General features: G+C 43.5%; 3 protein-coding genes and 1 pseudogene across 105 annotated transcripts in view; 3 read left to right on the top strand and 1 right to left on the bottom strand.

Moving 5' to 3' along the window:
- LOC144576556 (uncharacterized) overlaps positions 1-20,763 on the top strand; it is a 537,019-nt gene that overhangs the window by 10,982 nt on the left and 505,274 nt on the right. The window lies entirely within an intron of this gene.
- LOC108590407 (uncharacterized) overlaps positions 1-20,763 on the bottom strand; it is a 105,923-nt gene that overhangs the window by 33,525 nt on the left and 51,635 nt on the right. The window lies entirely within an intron of this gene.
- The window catches only part of LOC103790484 (uncharacterized), a 135,925-nt gene that overhangs the window by 101,591 nt on the left and 13,571 nt on the right, over positions 1-20,763 (top strand). For 35 of the 45 annotated variants that reach the window (XR_013527080.1, XM_078350288.1, XM_078350279.1 and 32 more), the window contains 2 exons: positions 13,751-13,873; positions 15,251-15,331. The gene's annotated coding sequence lies outside the window, so the exon portion shown is untranslated. Of the gene's footprint in view, positions 1-6,353; positions 7,771-7,903; positions 7,966-8,241; positions 11,929-13,750; positions 13,874-15,250; positions 15,332-16,455; positions 16,568-20,763 lie in introns of all 45 variants that reach the window. The other 10 variants (XM_078350300.1, XM_078350284.1, XM_078350297.1 and 7 more) reach the window with 8 other exon arrangements.
- Positions 13,136-13,233, top strand: LOC118151037 (U6 spliceosomal RNA; annotated as a pseudogene).

Raw genomic sequence — 20,763 nt, 5'->3', positions numbered from 1 at the left:
TAAAATGCCTATTCCTCAATTTCTGTGATTATTAAGATTGTCCTACATCTTGTTCTATTTCTTTTCCTCCCTTTGCTAGAATAGGGGACTGCTTAAAGAAAACATAAGGCTCCCTGGGCCCTGTAATCCCAGCACTTTGAGGGCCGAGGCGGGAGGATGGCTTGGGCTCGGGAGGTTGAGACCAGCCTGGGCAACATGATGAAACCCTCTCTCTACAAAAGATATAAAAATTAGCTAGGTGCGGTGCATACCTGGCCTAATTTTTGTAGAGATGAGGGGTGGTCGAGCTATGTTGCCCAGGCCTGTCTTGAACTCCTAGGTTGAAGCAACCTTCTGACCTTGTCTTTCAAAGTTTTTGGGATTACATGCATAAGCCACTGTCCCCACCTGGGTTAGGCTATTTAAGAACATAAGAAAGTGCTGAGGCAGCTCAGTGGCTCATCCCAGTACTTTGGGAGGCTGAGACGAGCAGATCACCTGAGGTCAGGGGATCGAGACCAGCCTGGCCAAAATGGTGAAACTGTCTCTGCAGAAAATCCAAAACTTAGCTGGGGGTGGTGGTAGGCTCCTGTATTCCAGCTATTCAGCAGGCTGAGGCAGGAGAATCATTTGAACCTGAGAAATGGAGCTTGCCGTGAGCCGAGATCATGCCACTGCACTCCAGCCTGGGCGACAAGAGTGAAACTGTTTCAAGAAAAGAAAGTTAAAGAGCAATACAGATTCAATAATGATTCTTTCCTGCAAATTGTGTTTAAATTATATCCCTTTTTCTTTTTGTTCTTATATCTCAAGGTGTAAAAGCCAAAGGTCCTGTGATGATTCCATACCCTTTTCTTCAGTCTCATGTTGAAGATCTCTATGAAGAAAGCCTTCCCAAAGGAATTTGTTTTTCTTTTTCCTGAGACAGTTTTCACTGTTGTCACCCAGGTTGGAGTGCTGTGATGTGATTCTGGCTGACTGGCTCTTGGGTTCAGGCAGTTCTTTTGCCTCACAGTCACCCACCACCATTCAAGACTAATTTTTGCATTATTAGTAGAGAAGGGATTTTTCTATGTTGGCCAGGTTGGTCTTGGGCTCCTGACCTCAGGTGATACTAGGTGGAATAAGGGGGATGGGTGTGATTGGGACAGCCTTTATGATATGTGATAGGCATGTTCTGCAGTTGACTTCATCTCTTTCTAAAACTTCCACTTTTTACTCTCAGCTCTGACAATTGGTTCTTTTTTATTTTATAGAAAGTTTGTTAGAATTAGGTTTATATAGTTTCTTGTTGAATTGACAGAATAATTGTATTTAACATCATTCTTTATTGTGACTGAAAGCCTCTAATTTTTTACTGTTTGTTTATGGGCATACTTCTTTTTACAGATATGAGAACTATTTCATTTTATGTGTTTCTTATCTCAAAGAGTTCCTATACTAGATCCTTTCAGATTTGGTGCTAATAACATGAAGTAAGAATTTAATACAAATCTTAGATGTTAGAGGAAAGCCAATCTAAGATCAAAGAAATTAATTTCTTTCAAGTTGAGTTGTGGAGGTAGAGGAGGCAATTGCATAAATGAGTCCAGAGGTAAGGAGAAAAATCTGGCAGTAGATTTAATTTTGGATTTTATACTAGTGTTTTGATAGCACTTGTTTATATCACCAAAATAATTCATCAATGAGCTCCCTCTCAGGTCCCCATTTCTTTTTAAAGAAACCAGGTCTTGTTATGTTGTCTGGGCATGACTAGAACATTTGGGCTCATGTTATCCTCCTGCCTCAGCGTCCTAAGTGGCCGGGGCTACAGGCATGTGTTACCATGCCCAGCTTTGAACCACTCCCAGCCATCAGGTTGCAAAATATTTAAATTTACATAGAAAGGTGCAAGGGAGATTTCTATATAAATAGCACCATGTAAATTGCTAGAATCTTTCTTTTTAGAATTCTGTTTAGATGTGGCTTCAGAGCAAAGAATAGTAAACTAATTTTTACTTTTATCTTTGTTTTTGGTGTTTTTTTTTTTTTTTTTTGAAGCAGATTCTCACTCTGTCGCCGAGGCTGATCTTGGCTCACTGTAGCCTCTTTCTTCTGGGTGCAAGTGATTCTCTTGCCTCAGCCTCCTGAGTGGCTGGGACTACAGGTGCCTGTCACCACATTTGGCTAATATTTTGTGTGTGTAGTTTTGGTAGAGACAGGGTTTCACCATGTTGGCCAGGCTGGTCTCTTAACCCCTGACCCAAGTGATCCACCTGCCTCGTCCTCCTTAAGTGCTGGAATTACAGGAATGAGCCACTGCTCCCAACTGTTTTTTTTTTTACATTTTTAAATTATAGTTTTTATACCTATTCAAAAGTAGAGAAAATAGTACGATATACACTGAAATACCCATTCCTCAATTTCTGCCATCATTAAGATTGTCCACATTTTGTTCTGCTATTCTTTTACCTCCCTTTGCAGGAATATTATAAAGCAAATCGCAGTCACCACATCATTTTATCTGTTCTGTGTGCATCCCCAAACAGCCACTCTCTCATCACATCTGACAAATTTAACAATGATTTTTTGGTGTCAGCTCATATGTAGCCCTTAGTCGAGTTTCCTTACTCTTATCTGAATAGTATCTGAGAAAATTTTGTTTTAAATATGGCTTTAAACAATCTTCATATGCTAACTTTGGTTGTTATGCCTCTTTTCATCTAAACCAGCCTCTGCTTACTATTTTTAATTCCCATTCCATGAATTCTTTGTGGAAAGTTATTTCTTATTAAACAGCATGCTCACGAGGTTGAAGGGGTAAAGAGCATTGATCTCATGGCTGCAGTGCAGATGAAATTGTAGCCCGAAATGCGCTACTGTAAGGCAGCCAATGGAGGAGGGTTATTACAGCCACGAGCAGATAGTAGCAAAAAGTTGCTTCCAAATAGTGTTTGTGACTGGGCACATTGGCTTATGCCTGTAATCCCAGCACTTTGGGAGGCCAAGGTGGGTGGATCACCTGAGGTCAGGAGTTGGAGACCAGCCTGGCCAACTTAGTTAAGCCCTGTCTCTACTAAAAATATACAAAAATTAGACAGGCATGCTGGCAGGCACCTGTAATCTCAGCTACTCGGGAGACTGAGGCAGGAGGATTGCTTGAACCCGAGAGGCCGAGATTGCAAGGAACTAAGATCATGCCACTGCACACCAGCTTAGGTTATGTTCTTTATTGTCTATAATGATTTTTTCTTTCTCTTCTGTTTAAGGATTTTGCAAAACAAAGTTTAATCTTTGAAGATCCTTTTTAAGACCAAAAATTTGAAGGACCTGTGAATGATCTGTGTGTGGAAGAACTACTGGAAAACATTTCCTTTCAGAAGTCCCTCATGATAGGGAATCCCAAGGCTGGGAAACATCATTCAAGTGGGCAATGAAATTAAATTTGTTATTAAAAGGTAAGATGATAATCTGCAGGCACAAATTCAGTGTCTTCCCTAAGAAGAGATTAATTTGATGAAGATGGGCCTTTTGCTCACCTCTCATCGTGACTTCTTTATACTTACAATTCACATTTAGTTTCACTTATTAAACAAACATTTATTTAGTATAAGTATCAGATGAATAAAATATGCCCGTACATACAGAATACAGTGTAAGAGTTGGGCTAGGGTGTCATCAAGTTTTAGAGAGTGATTGCAGCTAATTGACTCCTTGTTCATTCTTGCATTTATTCAGTATAGAAGTAGTAAAAGAGGTTTTAAGTTAACATGCTTGTGGATAATTAAGATGGTTAAAAGAGTGGTTTTAAGAATGATAAAAACTTTTGGTTCTGAGGTCCAGAATAAACAGCATTAAGAAGTAATTCTTTTTCAACCTCCCCCTTAGAGGAACAGCTGGCATGAAGTTTACATGAGTAAACAGAGTAGAGAAAAAGGAATGTGGGGTAAACAGGCTCAACCATATGACTTAAAGCTCGAATGTAAGAACTGGCTGTCTTCAGCCTGGCTCATTAAAACTTCGGCTTCCCAAAGGTTTGAGACTATATTCTATACTTCCCTAATATTTCCCTTAATATTTTTCCAGCCACCATGAGTGAATCCCAGCACTGCCCTGCATAAAATATATCGTTAATTATATTTCCTATTTGATGTTTGACTCCCCCTCCTCCTTCACTAAAAGGTAAGTAAGGGAAGGGATTTTGTCTGTTTTGTTGTTGTAAGCCTAAATCCCTAGAAGGTGCTCAGTAAATATTTGTTGTTTGAATGAATAAATCAGCCTATGATTGAATCAGACAGTCGTCTGTGGAAGGGACTTTTCATACCCGTGGTGCATATGTGTATGATAGCTGGCATAGGGAGGGATGTGGTCAGAATGGCTCTTTCTATGTGGACTAGTTTTGCTTAGCATAATCCCAGCGGGCTCCTATTGGGGTTAAGCCACAGTTTTAACCTTATTTATTAGTATCATTCTTTAATCATAAAGCCAGAGGATGTTAAGATTGGAATCGATCTGGGAGACTATTCAGTCTGCTTTTCTTTTTATTGATGTAAGAATAACAGAGCCTAGAGAAAGTAAGCTGATTACTCAACAATCGTAAAGCTTTCGAGGTCAACCTGAAATTAGGCTTCTGATGTGAGATTCTATGGTGTTTCCTTCATGTGTTCCCCCTGGCTAAGACAGTTCATGGGCTTTCAGGTTTGACATTTTTCTCTCCAGTCTCTAAAGAAAAGCTTTTCTCTGGACATTCGAGGTCAGCACAGATGGGCAATGACCCTGCAATGTGTGGATAATCCCAAAGGTTGACTACTGTGGATGGGAACTATCCCAGATGTGTCAGGAGTACCACAGGCATGCTCACTTCTCCATTCACTGGAGCTGCATACAGTGGAAAGGAAACCCAAATCAAGACACTTGGCTGCTTCAGTTCTTTTATTACGTGTCACAGTCCGATATGTGTCCATTTAAATTCAGACTTTTTGATGAATCGTCAGACCAGCTGCAGGCCCTTTGGCTCAGAAGTCTTGATCTCACCAACTGTTCATTTTCTTAATGGACTTCCTTACTTCAGGCATTTGTGTGTAGCTGGTCTATTGTGGAGTTGTCAGAGGGGTGTGGAGCCCTCTCTTTTTGGGACAGTCAGTTCTCTCCCTGTAGCATGTCCTGAAGTGGGGCTGTCTCCATTCTCTTTGTGTGTGAAATCTTTTGTTAAGCAGGGTAAGGAGGAAAACTCCTAAAGAGAAAAACTCCTCCAGCATTTGCAGAAACATGTTTGTGAACTGACCAAGATGTAATTGGATGGCATGAAAAAGGCTAAAATTTATTTAATTTATTGCTATCTGGTTTTGGTACATGGTGCCTTAAATTGAGTTTAGAAGAAACTTTGCAGATGGAATTTTGTTCTGTTGCCCAAGCTGGAGTGTAGTGTTGTGATCTCAGCTCACCGCAACCTTTGCCTCCTGGATTCAAGTGATTCTCCTGCCCCAGCCTCCCAAGTAGCTGGGATCACAGGCACCTGCCACCATGCCTGGCTAATTTTTATATTTTTAGTAGAGACGAGTTTCTACCACGTTGGCCAGGCTGCTCTTAAACTCCTGACCTCAAACGATCTGGCCACCTCGGCCTCACAAAGTGTTGGGATCGCAGGTGTGAGCCACTGCGCCCGGCCAAGGGTATCATATTTAATTCTACTCCCTGTGGCCTCTTTTACAATACCAGTCATGGATGGAGCCCATGGTTTTGCTGCACCTAGTTTTACTCAAACGAAGGCTCTGGACTTTCATAGTTTACACTGACATATTTCTAGTTTGCCTCTGAAATGCACTCTGAGGATGCTGACTTCCAGATAGTCGTTCTTGGCTTCCAGATAGTTATTTTTGGGTCAAGGGAATTTCAAGTCTTTTGAGTATAGTAGCCACACCTCTTAGCTTCATTTTGGTTTGGTTACAAAATTTATTTTAGCTTAATTTTCTTAGATTAAGTGGGCAAAGACAGAGCAAAAGCTTTTGGGAGGCTGAGGTGGGTAGATCACAAGGTCAGGAGTTTGAGACTGATGTGGCCAACATGGTAAAATTTTGTCTTTACTAAAAATACAAAAGTTAGCTGAGCATAGTGGTGCATACTTGTAATTCCCACCACTTGGGAGGCTGAGGCAGGTGAATTGCTTGAACCCAGGAGCCTCTTGAGAAGTTGGGACTACAGCACATGCCACCATACTCAGCTAATTTTTTTATTTGTAGTGGAGATAAGTTTTCTCTATGTCACCCAGGCTGGTTTCAAACTCCTGGACCTAAGTGATTCACGTGCCTTGGCCGTTCAAACTGCTGCAGTTACAGGTGTGAACCATGCCTGTTTTTTTTTTCTCATTTTTCTCTCTTTCCTTCCTTCTTTGGTAGATGGAAATGTGTCATGTACCAGCTATTCATCCAATGACTGCTCCTCAGTTCCAAATTCAGCCTTCACTGCCTGCTCTGCAAACATAGAGTTGGGATCTTTAAATGCTTCCTCTGTCAACTGGTGCATTATTAAATGTTGTCAGTACATGATGCTTGAGGGGCATTATAAGAGGGTTTTTTTTCTAGTTGTGTACAAATCTTCACAGGCACTGAGCTTCTTTAGCACCAGGCTCCTGCCCTGCATAATGCTTAGTAGCCCGCAGTGACCAGCGGTTTCTCCGCATTTTCCTGGGTGGTTTTGTAGTGAGACAGCTGTTTACCAATACGTTAAGCTAGCACCCTAGATGGTGGCTTTTCAGCAAATTCCAGAAGGCATATTGCTAGCATGTTCCACCAAGTGGTAATGCAGCAATTCTACCATTGAATTACCCATGACTGTGCCCTGTCCAAGGGGGCCTGGATCTCAGCCTTAGTGGGGAATCCCTTCCTTGGTCACTCCATCTCAGTGTAGGGACTGTAGGAAGTTACTGCTCCTAGTAACAGCTGGTCCTATACTTTGTTTTTTTGAGGCAGGGTCTCTCTCTTTCCCAGTGTAAAGTGCAGTGGTGAAATCGTGGCTCACTGCAACCTTAACCTCCTGGGCTGAAGCAATTTTTTCACCTCAGCCTCCCAAGTAACTAGGACTACAAGTGTGTGCCACCACACCTCGCAATTTTTTTTTTTTTTTTTTTTGGTAGAGCCAGGGTCTCACTGTGTTTCCAAGGCTGGTCTCAAACTGCGGGCCCCAAGCAGTCCTCCAGCCTTGGCTTTTCAAATTGCTGGAATTGTAAGCATGAGCCACCTTGTCTGGCCTCTGGTAGCCATATGTTCTCTAGAGTTCTCTTTCCTTTTGTAGCCAATCTCTCATATGGTGTCCCCTTGTTATATAATTAATTTTTTTTTACTTTAAATTTTACCAGTTTAAACTTTGGGTGACTTTTGTCTTTTGATTGGACTCTGACAAATACAGAACTGATGCTAGGAAGGGTTCTGGGAGAAAGACCCACACAAATGGGATCTGGGCATAGGTTTGGTTATCCAAGGGGCAGCGTTGAGCTCCTTGTCAATGGGAAATGGGCTGCTGGTGATTTTTAGGAAGTGACCTCATAATGTTTCAAGCTACCACTTCCTGTTGATTGTGATGAAATGCCAGCTGAGACACATGCCTTAGGAGCTAAGTGGCTTCTTTACTTGACCACTATGAAGACTTCTGTCAAGAGGGTTTTTTTGGATGCAGTGGAGCAGGGGCACCTAATCCCTCAATCACAGGCCTGTACTTGGCCACACAGCAAGAGGTGAGCAGCAGGTGGGCGATCAAAGCTTCATCTGTATTTATGGCCACTCCCGTCTTTTCCACCTGATCTCCACCTCCTGTCAGGTCAGTGGCAGCATTAGATTCTCATAGGAGCAGGAACCCTATTGTGTAACTGTGCTTGCAAGGGTCCTACCTTGCTGTGTCTTTATGAGAATCTGTTGCCTGATAATCTATCACTATCTTTCATCACCCACAGATGGGACCATGTAGTTGCAGGAAAACAAAGAAGCTCAGGACTCACACTGATTGTACATTATGGTGAGTTATATAATTATTATATACTACAATGTAATCACAAAGTACACAATAAATGTAATGTGCTTGAAATATTCCAAAACTGACCCCTGCCCCCAGCCTGTGGAAAACTTGTCTTCCATAATATTGGTCCCGGGTGCCAAAAACCTGGGGACCGCTGCGCTTGAGCACTCACAGACAGAAAAACACGAAGCTCAAGTCTTAGCATAAGTCACCTTCTAAGATCCAGAGAGCTTCCACGATAGCCCAAACACAATTCCTTATTTCTTGTTTCCACAGGGTTATTATTGAAAATCAAACACAAACTTAAAGGTGTGAATTGCTGAATTACAATGACAGTTGAATTCACTGCATCTCCAAGGTTCTCATGAGAACATTGGGGCACTAATAGGTGAAGAATGGGATTTTCTTTTTGAGACCGTCTCCCTCTGTTGCCCAGGCTGGAGCACAGCGATGTGATCTTGGCTCACTGCAGTCTCAACCTCCCGGGCTTAAGCTATCCTCCTGCGTCAGCGTCTGGGATAGCTGAGGTATGACCACAGGTATGAGCCACCACACCGAACTAATATTTTGTGTTTTGTGGAGATGTGGTTTTACCACATTGCTCAGTCTGGTCTTAAACTCCTGGGCTCAAGACATCCACCCACCTTAGACTTCTAAAGTTTTGAGATTATAGGCAGCAGCCACCATGCCTGGCCCTGTTTTCTTTGGTACTGGTTTAATTTGAAAGCCTCCAATTGTCTTCCTGACTTCTAGGCTTGCTCACTTCAGCCTATTCACTGAAGCCAGAGGAATTTTTCTAAAAGGCCAATTTGGGTCCAAATGGTTCTTGATTAAAACCTGCTGGTGACTGCCCATTGCCTTTAAGATAAAATCAAACTAATTTGGCCACAGGGCCTGGTAAGAGCTGGCCTCGGCTTACCTTTCCAGTTTTATCCTGCACCACCCTCCCCATATCCCTATCCTCCAGCCACATGGAATGTCAGTTTCTTTGGGGGACTTTACTGGTGTCCTTCAGGAAACCTTCCCCTACCCTCATCATCACTCTTTGACTCTCGTCTTTGCTCATCTTTCGCCTCAGCCGAGGTGTCTCACCCATTCTCTATGATGCAACAAGAAGCCCCTTGGGAGCATTTCAGTCTCACTCTGTACTTCTGTCATTGTGCTCCTCACAGTCTGGTAAGTGTTGGCATACGATTGCTATATTAGTCTATTTTGCATTGTTATAAGCATACAGATGAGGCTCAGTAGTTTATAAATAGAAAAGGTTGGCCAGGCACAGCAGCTCATGCCTGTAATCCCAGCACATTGGGAAGCCGAGGCAGGTGGATCACAAGGTCAAGGGATTGAGACCATCCTGGCCAACATGGTGAAACCCCATCTCTACTAAAACACAAAAATTAGCTGGCCTTGCTGGTGCATGCCTGTAATCCCAGCTACTCAGGAGGCCGAGGCAGGAGAATTACTTGAACCCAGGAGGTGGAGGTTGCAGTAAGTCTACATCATGCTACTGCACTCCAGCCTGGATGATAGAGTGAGACTCCATCTCAAAATAATCATCATCATAACAAACGTAGCTAGGTATGGTGGTCCATGCTTGTAATCCCAGCTACTTGGGAGGCAAGATCCCTTGAGCCCAGGAGATGGAATCTGCAGTGAGTCATAATCACCTCACTTTACTTCAAGCCTGTGTGACAGAAGTGAACTCTGTATCCAATAAAGAAAATAGTCATTGGGGAAAAAAGACTAAACAAGCAAAGGTGTCAGGAGAGTCCTGTGAATGTGGGTCATGTCAGCAGAGTGTAGGGACTACTGGGCAGGAGGGACTTGAAGAACGGGGTGGTGGAGACAAGGTCATTCATCCTAAACAGTTTGCCCTGTAGCATGTAGATCAAATATCCCATGTTGGCTGCTGGTGACTGAACTGGGCTTCCTGTTTCTGTGTTTGGTTTGACCATCACAATGTTGAAAAACCTTTGAAGTGAATACCTTGCCATTTGCTACAGTTCCTCCTGGGCTCTGTCATTACTCCAGCCTCCTTTCTTCATGTAGGTTGCCTGATATGCTGAAACCTGTGTTTGCTCTCCCTGCAGATGGGTGGGTAGGAGGTTATTTAAGGAGGAACATTTAATATATAAGATTTTATATATGTATATATGTGTGTGTGTGTGCATATATGTTTGTGTATATATGTGTGTGTGTATATACATGTGTGTGTATATATGTGTGTGTGTGTGTGTGTATATATATATATGAAAGTAAATAGACTGGGTGTGGTGGCTAAAGCCTATAATTCCAGCACTTTGGGGCACCAAGGCAGGAGGATTAGTTTGATCTAGGAGTTCAAGACCAGCCTAGGCCACATAGTGGCCTTCTCTACAAAAAATTTAACAAATTCGGCATGGGGGCATACACCTGTAATTTGAGTTACTTGGTTAGGCTGAAGTGGGAGGATTGCTTGAGCCCAGGAGTTGAAATCTGCAGTGAGCTGGGATCTCACCACTGTGCTCCAGTCTTGGTAAAAGAATGAGATCCTATCTCAGAAAAAAAAAGAGACAGAGAGAAATAGATCCAGTACTGGTGGGAGTATACTTTTGAGTCCTCTTTAGGAGAAAATTATATTTTAATATTTTTTTCTTAAGTTTTTTATATTCTAGCAAACCATTTTTTCAACAAGGAGAAATAAATGTCATCCAAAGAGCCCTAGGAGCAAGGGCAGACTCAGAAAGTCAGAAGCACTGTAGTCATTTTGAGCAGCTTCTATCTTCGGACAGCTAAGCTGGCCAGTGCCAGGCTGGGTCCATTTTTTCTCCTCTTCAATTTCTTAAACTGAAAGAGTCCTGCTAGAATCTGAAGTCAGATCTGTAAGTCAGCATGGAGTCAGCAGTTTGCTATGTTGTGAGGTCTTACCCCAGGAACTACAGAATACAAAATGCAAGAGAAAGCTGGAATAGAGCATCTCTCAGGGAAATGAGAGCCAGAGATACGGCAGTGCCCTATGGAGACAGCCAGCCTTGTGGAAAGGCTGTACTTTGGTTAGATGTCCACAATCTGGAATGTGACCTTCGATATTATTGGTCCACAAACTCCGGTTTCTCGTTTTTCCTGCAGAGGTCAGTGTCGTAGGGAGTGGTTCATCTTAGCAGAATTTCCTGGTTTTCATGGCAGGTGTTCCATTTGTTAATTGACAAAGGAGGCATATTTCTCCTCTGGTAACCAGAATATTTATATCCTTTCCCTCGGGACTCCCTTGAAGGTTCTTGGGAAACTAAGCAGAGGATGAGGAAAGGTTGTGAACACGCTTGCTGGTCCCTTCCTGTCCTATAAAAGAGCACACCTCTTCTGTAACCGGAAGACCCTTTTCATTAGTCAAGGCTGGACAGACTGATGGGTGTGTGTGTGTAGACACGGTCTCACTCTGTTACCCAGGCTGGAGTGTAGTGGTGAGATCATTGCTCACAGCACCTTCCACTTCCTGGGTTCAACTATCCTCCCACTTAAGCCTCCAGGGTAGCTAGGACTATAGGAATGTGCTGCCATACCCAGCTCATTTTCTAATTTTTTTTTTTTTTTTTTGTAGAGTTGAGGTTTCAGTGTGTTGCCAAGGCTGGTCTTAAACTCTTGGCCTCACGGGATCCTTCTATCTTAGTCTCCCAGTGGGCTGGGATTATAGATACACGTCACCTCACCTAACCTGTGATGAGTTTTTGACAATGTCATTCCTTTTTTACAGAAGCACCTAAGCTGAAGAGTCTCTTGAGAACAAGTACTATCCTGTGGTTTCATAACCTTTCTTCCATTTGTGGTTCTTGCCGAGTTAAATTTAAAGTGCATCTTATCAAGATGGATAAACCCAACTTTTCCAGAGCTGGAATATAGAAAATGGACGGACATATAAGTCCCACTCACCCATAGCCAAGGCATGGAGACCTGAACACACCTGAGCCCTAGACATCACATTTCATTGTGAGTAGCTCTGAGATAACACTTCTGGTTGGTAAGTGCCCGCTGGCAATAGTTGATGTAGCAGCAAGTGAAGGAATAAAGAGTCAAGAAAACATTTTCTGTTCCCAATTCTAGCATTAATTTGATTAGATAATTATTCTATGAAGAATTTTCATATGCCACAGTTGTGACCCAATTCTCAAGTGAACTGAAAACTTATATTTAAAAGTCAACCTTCTCTCACTCTGTTGCCCAGACTGGAGTGCAGTGGTGCAGTTATGGCTCACTGCAGCCTCAACCTACTAGGCTAAAGCAATCCTTCCTCAGCCTCACAAGTAGCTGGGACTACAGATGCTTGCATGGATTTTGGTCTACGTGGATATTGGGGAGCTGGAACCGATCTCCCCATATACCAAGGGACAGATTGTATCTGTTTTGTTTTCTTTTGTTTTTGAGACAGTCTTTCTCTGTTGCCTAGGCTGGAGTGCAATGGCACAATCTCAGCTCACTGCAATCTCCACCTCCCAGGGTTAAGAGTAGGCTAAGATTACAGGTACCTGCTATCATGCTGAGCTAATTTTTGTATTTTTGTAGAGACAGGGTTTTATTATGTTGGCCAGACTGGTCTTGAGCTCCTGACTTCAGGTGATCTACCTGGCCTCAACCTCCCAAAGTGCTGGGATTACAGCTGTGAGTCACTGTGCTGGGCCTTTTTTTCTTTTATTTTTTTCAAGGTGGAGTTTTGCACTTTCTCCCAGGCTGGAGAGCAATGGTGCACTCTCAGCTCACCACAACCTCCACCTCCCAGGTTCAAGTGATTCTCCTGCCTCAGCTTCCAGAGTAGCTAGGGTTACAGGCACCACCACACCTAATTTTGTATTTTTTAGTAGAGATGGGGTTTCTCCATGTTAGGTCAGGCTAGTCTTGAACCCCTGACCTTAGGTGATCCACCTGCCTTGGCCTCCCAAAGTGCTGAGATTACAAGTGTGAGCCACCGCACCCAGCCTCTATCTGTTTTTACAGTTATGCTGTTAAATACATGATGTTCCAAGACAGTGGTAAATTTTTAATGACAATTTTTAATTGAGTGGAATTACCATAAAAATAATAAAAGTAGCAGCTAATATTTACTGAGCTGTTACTAGGTACCTATAAATACCATAGATTTTTAAATTCCCCATAACTCTTCCTGATTTCGCTTAACCGCTCTATCTGAAATTACTCATGCTTGCTTCAGTAGCACATATCCTAAAGCCGGAATAATAGAGAGATTGGCATGGCCTCTGCAAGAATGACGTGCAGATTTGTGAAGTGTTACGTACGTTTTTAAAACGGAAAAATATTACTCTTAGATTTACTGTGTTTGTGCATATGACCTTTTGTTTAGGTTGAATTGTATCCGAAGATGATATTTCCAGCCAGAAATGAGATGACTGTGAGTCACAGGACATTAGCATTCTTGTTATACTTGGTGTAAACTACCGAGCTTTCAGGCATGGTGGCTGTCGGCCTATAATTCCAGCACTTTGGGAGGCTGAGGTGGGAGGATCGCTTGAGGCCAGGAGTTGGAGGAGGCAGTACAGTGAGTCACTGTATTCTTTTTTAAAAATTTCCAAGCTTTACCCTGGTGGAAGGATTGTATACAATTTAAACTTCACTAATAGTAAAAATGCCCATTTCACTGCACCTTTGCTGGCACAGGGTACAATAACAAGTTATTTTTTGTTTGATCATTTTTAGTAAATAAAAGATATCATTAATACTTTATTTTTGTTACATTTGAATATATATTTCCTTATATTACTTTATTAGCTTTCTTTTTCTCTCTCTCTTTCTTTTTCAGATGAAGTTTCACTCTTGTTGCCTAGGCTGGAGTTCAACGGCACAATCTCTGCTGACTGCAACCTCCTTCTCTTGGATTCAAGCCATTTTCTTGCCTCAGTCTGCAGAATAGCTGGAATTACAGGCATGTGCCACCATACCTGGCTAAGTATTTTCAATAGAGACAGGGTTTCTCCATGTTTGTCAGGCTGGTCTCGAACTTTGTACCTCGTGATCCAACTGACTCAGCCTCCCAAAACGCTGGGATTAGAGCGTGCCCAGCTAGCTTTCTTTTTTGCTCCCCCTCCTTTTTTGGGAGACCAAGTCTCACTCTGTAGCCCAGGCTTGAGTATGGTGGTACAGTCTCGACTCACTGCAGCCTTGACCTCCTGGACTCAGGTGATCCTTCCACCTCAGTAACTGGGACTGTAGGCCCATGCCACCATGTCTGGCTAATTTTTTTGATTTTTAATAGAAACAAGGTCTTGCTATGTTTCCCAGTCTGGTCTGGAATTCCTGGCCTCAAGCAGTTCTCCCACCGCCCCCTCCCAAAGTCCTGCTATTATAAGCATCAGCCACCAAGGTTGGGCTGTCCATGTCTTTTCTGTTTATTTGTAGAGTTAACATGTCTTTTACTAATTAGATGATCTCTATATTTAATCTTTTATTAAATTATAAAAATAGTAAATACTTTTAAATGAAGAAGTGGAAATTTTCCTTTACTCTTTAGACCCATAATCTTGTCTCAGGAAATAATTGGCCATATTGTTCAAATACATATGGGCTGATTGAATATCGCTTCTCATTTTCATGTTTTGTGGACATCTGTGTCAATTTCTATTGATGTATCTGAATCCTTTTCATGGTTGCATAATGTTTTAGTATATGGATATATCACAAATAGCCATTTAGGCTCCTTCTGATATTTGCTTTGAGCTCTTTATGTCATGAAAAATTAACCTCCTCAGCAGGTGTGGCAGCTCACACCTGTCACCCCAGCACTTTGGAAGGCTGAGGTGGGAGAACTGCTTGAGGGAAAAGGATTACCACCAGCCTCATCGACATAGCAGCACATTGTCTCTAATAAAAATTAAAGATAACGTGAGCTGGACATTGCAGTTTACACCTGTAATCCCAGCTACTGGGGAGTCTGAGACTGGAGGATCACTTGAGCCTAGGAGGTCGAGGCTGCAGTAAGCTATGATCACACAACTGCATTCCAGCTTTGGTAACAGTAAGAATGTGTTTCTTCAATAAAATAAAAATCAGGTTGGAAGATTGCTGAAGTCCTGGAGGTTGAGGCTGCAATGAGCTGTGATTGTACCACTGCGGTCCAGCCTAGGGGATAGAGCAAGATTCTTTCTCAAAAAAGTAAAATAGAATAAAAATAAACCCTTTAGCATATTTCCCAGTAACACTTTCCCTCTTACGTTTTTCCTAGAAGCTCTTGAATTTTGTTTGCTTTTCACATATCTTTTAAAACTTTTATGGGATTTCCTGATTCTTTCTTTTATTTTTAAAGAATATCTGTTTGTCACTTCCGGCTGGATCTACCATGAAAGACATCAGAGTTCAGGAGGAGACTTGGCATCATGTTATTCAGGTACAAAAAGACTCGGACAATAACTCAACAATGACCAAACAATAGTGCATGCGTCAAGTGCAATGGGAAGCTTTTCTGGAGAGTGGGAGAAGCTTCCAGATAAGGTGACAGTGAAGCTGGCTTTTGAAAGATGAGGAAGAGTTGTGTGAGAGTAGGGAGCGAAGGGGGATGTGGAGGGATGGGGAATGGTCAGGGAAACCAGCAGTTCAAAGACCTGGACAATTAAGATGGCACATTTGGTTCAGGGAATAGGGAATTAAGTGTGGCAGGAATGCTTTGGAGAGACAGCAATTGGCTTGTATGGAATTTTGCCTGAGAGACCTCACTACAGTTTCTAATCTGGTGATGTTATCATCCATCTCTGTTTCTGTCAGATAGTTTGGAATAGGTGTGATGATCACAGTAACATCAAGCATAATATTTTGTGAATTCTCACAAAATTCCAGGCAGGTACCAGTTATCCCCATTTTCTGAATGAGGTGATAAAGACTTAGGGATAATGAGTGATTTGCCCAAGCTCACATGGATATTGAGCTGAGTCAGATGTAGGGACTGGTTTGACTTTAATGCTTGCTCTGTTCATGAGCACCATGTATTGCTTCTCCTATGCAGTTAGGCAGGTAGGTGAAAGAAAAGCCCATGTTTCTCTTGTCACACACTTTGAATGACTGTGTGTGTGGAGCTTATACACCAAATTCTCCAGTGTTCTGGATATTAACTGGGTATCCCACAATGTTGTTCTGACACTACCTGGAGCTGGCGCAGACCCTGCAGGTTAGGCGTTTAGTCCCGTGAGACTACCCTCACTTTAGATGCCAATGGCAAATATTAGGTTTTCGCCTGTACTTTTGACCAACCTATTACAAATCAGGGGTTCTCATGACCCCCTTCTTTGATTTAATCATGTGCTGGAACAGCTTATAGAACTCAGAAAAATAGTTTATTATTTTTTTTTCTGAGAGACAGGGTCTCATTTTTTTGCCCAGGCTTGTGTGCAGTGTTGCAGTCATAGCTCACTGCAGCCTCAACTGCCTGGGCCCAAGTGGTCCTCCTCCCTTCCTAGTAGCTGAGACGACATGCCTGCACCACCACATCTGGCTAATTTCTTTTATTTTTTTTTTTAGCGATGGGATCTTGTTTCGTTGCCCAGGCTGGCCACAAATTTCTGGGCCCAAGTGATCTTCCCACCTTAGTCACTTAAAGTGCTGGGATTACAGATGTGAGCCACCACATCTGGTGAGTTCATTTTCTATTCCTGGTTCACTGTAAAGGATATGTCTCAGAAACAGCCAGTGAAAGAGATGTGCATGCTGGATGCAGTGGCTCATGCCTGTGATCCCAGCGCTTCGGGAGGTTGAGTTGGGAGGATCGCTTAAACGCAGGAGTTTGAGTTCAGCCTGGGAAACGTGGTGAAACCCTCTCTCTATAAAATACAAAAATTAGCTGGGCATGTTGATATGTACCTGCAATCCCAGCTACTGAGGAGGCTGAGGCAGGAGAATCACTTGAACCCAGTAGCAGTGGTCGCAGTGAGCTGAGATCACGCTACCGCACTCCAGCCTGGGCTGCTGAGCAAGATTTTTTCTCAAAAAATAAATGAATATAAATAAATAACTAGGTGTGGTGGTGTGCACCTGTTGTTCCAGCTACTAGGGAAGCTGAGGTGAGGATGCATTGAGCTGGGGACTGGGGAAACTTAGGTTGTGGTGAGCTGAAATTGTGCCACTGGACTCTAGCCTGGTCAAAAGAGCCAGACCCTGTCTTTAAAAAAAAGAAAGAGGAGAACGAAAGGAAGGAAAAGGAGAAAGAAATGAAAGATGGATGCCCAGGGGAAGGTAAGTGGGAGGTGCACAGAGCTTCCATGCCCTCTGTTCAACATGCCGCCCTCCCAGCACCACCTGTATTCAACCAGAAGCTCTGCAAACCCTGTTGTTCAGGGTGTTTACAGAGGCTCGATTATGCAAGCATGATGGATAAAATCTTTGGCCATTGATAATTAAGTCAATCTTCAGCCACTCTCACCTCCTGGAGTTCAGCAGGTGAGGCTAAAAGTTCTAAGCCTCTAATCATGTGGTTGCTTTCTCTGGCAATCAGCCTTCCTCCTGAAGAAATCCAGGAGTGTGCACCCACCCAGTCATCTCAACCACATCCCCAAATGCATTCTTAGCATGCTGGAGATCCCAAAGTTCTTAGAGTCTCTTGTGTTAGAAAGCTGGGACCAAGAGCAAATATTAAAACTAAAGATGCTCCTATCACCTCTACCACTGAGGTCTTTATTAGCATTCAATAATAAAGGGACAGGAACCAGGGACAGAGAAGAAATTATTTATTTTCTTTTTATTTGAGACAGAATCTCCCTGTGTCATCCAGGCAGGAGCACAGTAATATGATCATAGCTCATGATAGCTTTGACCTCCTGAGCTCAAGTGATCTTCCCACCTCAGACTTCAGAGTAGCTGGGACTACACATGCATGTCACCCATGCCCAGCTCATTTTTGTAAAGATTAGATTTAGTCATGTTGCCCAGGCTGATCTGAAACTCCTGGACTAAAGCCATTATTTCACATCAGCCTCTCAAGTAGCTGGGACTGCAGGCGCACACCACCATGTCGGGCTGATAATGATTTTTATGCTTTCATAGAGGTGGGATCTCACTCTGTTTTCCAGGCTAGTTTCAAACTCCAGGCCTTAAATGTTCCTCCTGCCTTGACTTCCCAAAGTGTTGGGGTAATGGGTGGGATCCACCATGCCCAGCAGTCACAAAGATCCTTATAAAAGAAAGAGGTTAGAAGAGTGAGAATTGGAGCAGGAGATGTGTTGGTGGAAGCAGAGTTAGAGAGGCAGATTTGCAGATGTTTCACTTCTTGCTTTGAAGATGGAGTTAAGGGCCACGATCCAAGGAATGGGGGTGGCTTCTAGAAGCTGGAAAAGCCAAGGGAACACTTTAGAGCCTCCAGAGGGAATGCAGCCCTGCTGACACCTTAACTTTAGCCTTAATAGACCTAATTTGGGCTTCTGATTCCCAGAAGTGTAAGTTGGTAGATTTGTGGTATTTTAAGGGACTATTGTAGGGTAGTTTGTGGCAGCAGCAAGAGGAAATAAACATGACGCCAAGCATCGTGGCTGATGTTGGTAATCCCAGCACTTTAGGAATCCCGGCAGGAGGATCACTTGAGGCCAGGAGTCCAAGGTCAGCCTGGGCAACATAGTGAGACCCTGTCTCTACAAAACATTAAAAGGACCGGGTGTGGTGGCTCACTCCTGTAATCCTAACACTTTGGGAGGCCAAGGATCACCTGAGGTCAGGAGTTTGAGACCAGCCTGGCCAACATGACAAACCCCCATCTCTACTAAAAATACAAAAATTAGCCAGGCATAGTGGCACACACCTGTGATCCCAGCTACTTGGGAGGCTGAGGCTGAGGAATCACTTGAACCTGGGAGGCGGAGGTTGCAGTGAGCTGGGATTGCACCATTGCACTCCAGCTTGGGCAAGAAGAGTGAAACTCCATTTCAAAATAAAACAAATTAGCCAGGCACGATGGCATGCACCTGTCGTTCCAGCTACTAGGGAGTCTTGAGGTGGGAGGATCAGTTGAGCCTAGGAATTCGAGGTTGCAGCGAGCTGTGATTGCACCACTCCGCTCCAGCCTTGGTGATAGAGTGAGATCTTGTTTTTAAAAAAAAAAAAAAAAAACGGGAATGGGGACAGATTGCAATGTTAAATAGAAAGGTCAGGGGTGGCCTCCGAACTGAAAATTGAGCAGACTTGGAGGGGAAGGAGCTGGCCGAGGTCCTGAAGGAGGAGCATTGTGGGCAGAAACAACAGAATAAAGCATCTGAGTCTCTGGAAGGAGGCCAGTGGAGCAGGAGACGGGGAGAGGATTAGCGGAGGAGGCCATGGAGTTGCTGTGTGGGGATCAGTATAGATGGTGTAAGCCCTGGGAGGTTATTGCTGGGGCTTTGGCTTTTACTATGAGATGGGAACTGTGGGAGGGTTCTGAGCAGAGAGGTGACATGATCTGTCTCCTGATATGAAAGCATTCTCTGGCTGCTGAGTTGAGAAAGACTGTGGGAAGATTTGGATGGAAGCATGGGGGTCAAACTGTGGTAACATCCAGGTGGAAGATGATAGTGGTCCTGACCAGGGTCATGGTGTTGGTGAGAGATGGTCAGAGGAGAGTAGGGGGAGAGTCCAGGGAGTTGCTGGGTGGGGATCTTCAGTACATGGTGAAGACAGTGAACAGGATTTCCTGACAGACTGGATGTGGGGTGTGAGAGAAGGCAGGGGTCGAGGTTGAGTTTGATTGTTATTGAATTATTAAGTAATTTTTAAAAACTCTACTGCCTTTCCCAGTGTTACCAAATATGGGATGCTAGATTAAAGAAATCTCTTCAGGCTCAATGCAGTGGCTCATGCCTGTAGTCCCAGATGTTTGGGAAGCAGAGATGGGAGTATCTTTTCAGGACAGAAGTTCAAGACCAGCCTGGGCAACATAGCAAGACCTCCTCGCTACAAAAATATTTTTCAAAATTTAATAAAATAAATGTAGCTAGGCATGGTGATGTGTACTTGTAGTCTCAGCTACTCAGGAGGCTGAGAAATTAGCCAGGTATGGTGGCACTCAACTGTAGTACCAGCACTGGGGAGCAGAGGCAGGAAGATGGCTTGAGCCCAGGACACTGAGGCTGCAGTGATCTATAAGTGCACAACGGCACTCCAGCCTGGGTGGCAAAGCGGGACCTTGTCTCACAATACAAATAAAGTGATGAAATCTCAAATCAGAGCCTTTTGGCTCTGCAGCCCTTGCAACCCTGGAGCCATGCAGTGGGGTTTTTATCACTGGGAATGAGGAGACCCCTGCCCAGTGTTGTTGCCTGACTAATCAGTGTTTTAAAAAATATGTTAATCGGTCCGGGTGCAGTGACTTAGGCCTGCATTCCCAACACTTTGGGAGAAGGAGGTGGGTGGATCACGTGAAGTCAGGAGTTCAAGACCAGCTTTGCCAACATGGCAAAACCGTATGTCTACTAAAAAACAAAGATTACTTTGGGAGGCCGAGGCGGATGGATCACAGGGTCAAAAGATCGTGACCATCCTGGTCAACAAGGTGAAACCCTGTCTCTACTAAAAATACAAAAAATTAGCTGGGTATGGTGGCACGTGCCTGTAATCCCAGTTGCTCAGGAGGCTGAGGCAGAACTGCCTGAACCCAGGAGGCGAGGTTGCGGTGAGCCGAGAAGGCGCCATTGCACTCCAGCCTGGGTAACAAGAGCAAAACTCTGTCAAAAAAAAAAAGAAAAGACAAAAAAACAAAGATTAGCCAGGCATGGTGGCAGGTGCCTGTAATCCAAGCTACTTCAGAGGCTGAGACAGGAGAATCCTTTGAACCGGGAGGTGGGGCAGAGATTGCACTGAACCGAGATTACA

This window comes from Callithrix jacchus, chromosome 15 (assembly GCF_049354715.1).
Source record: "Callithrix jacchus isolate 240 chromosome 15, calJac240_pri, whole genome shotgun sequence".
Taxonomy (NCBI): Eukaryota; Metazoa; Chordata; class Mammalia; order Primates; family Cebidae; genus Callithrix; species Callithrix jacchus.
Note: the sequence above shows the minus strand (reverse complement) of the source record. Positions and strands in the feature narration are given on the sequence as shown.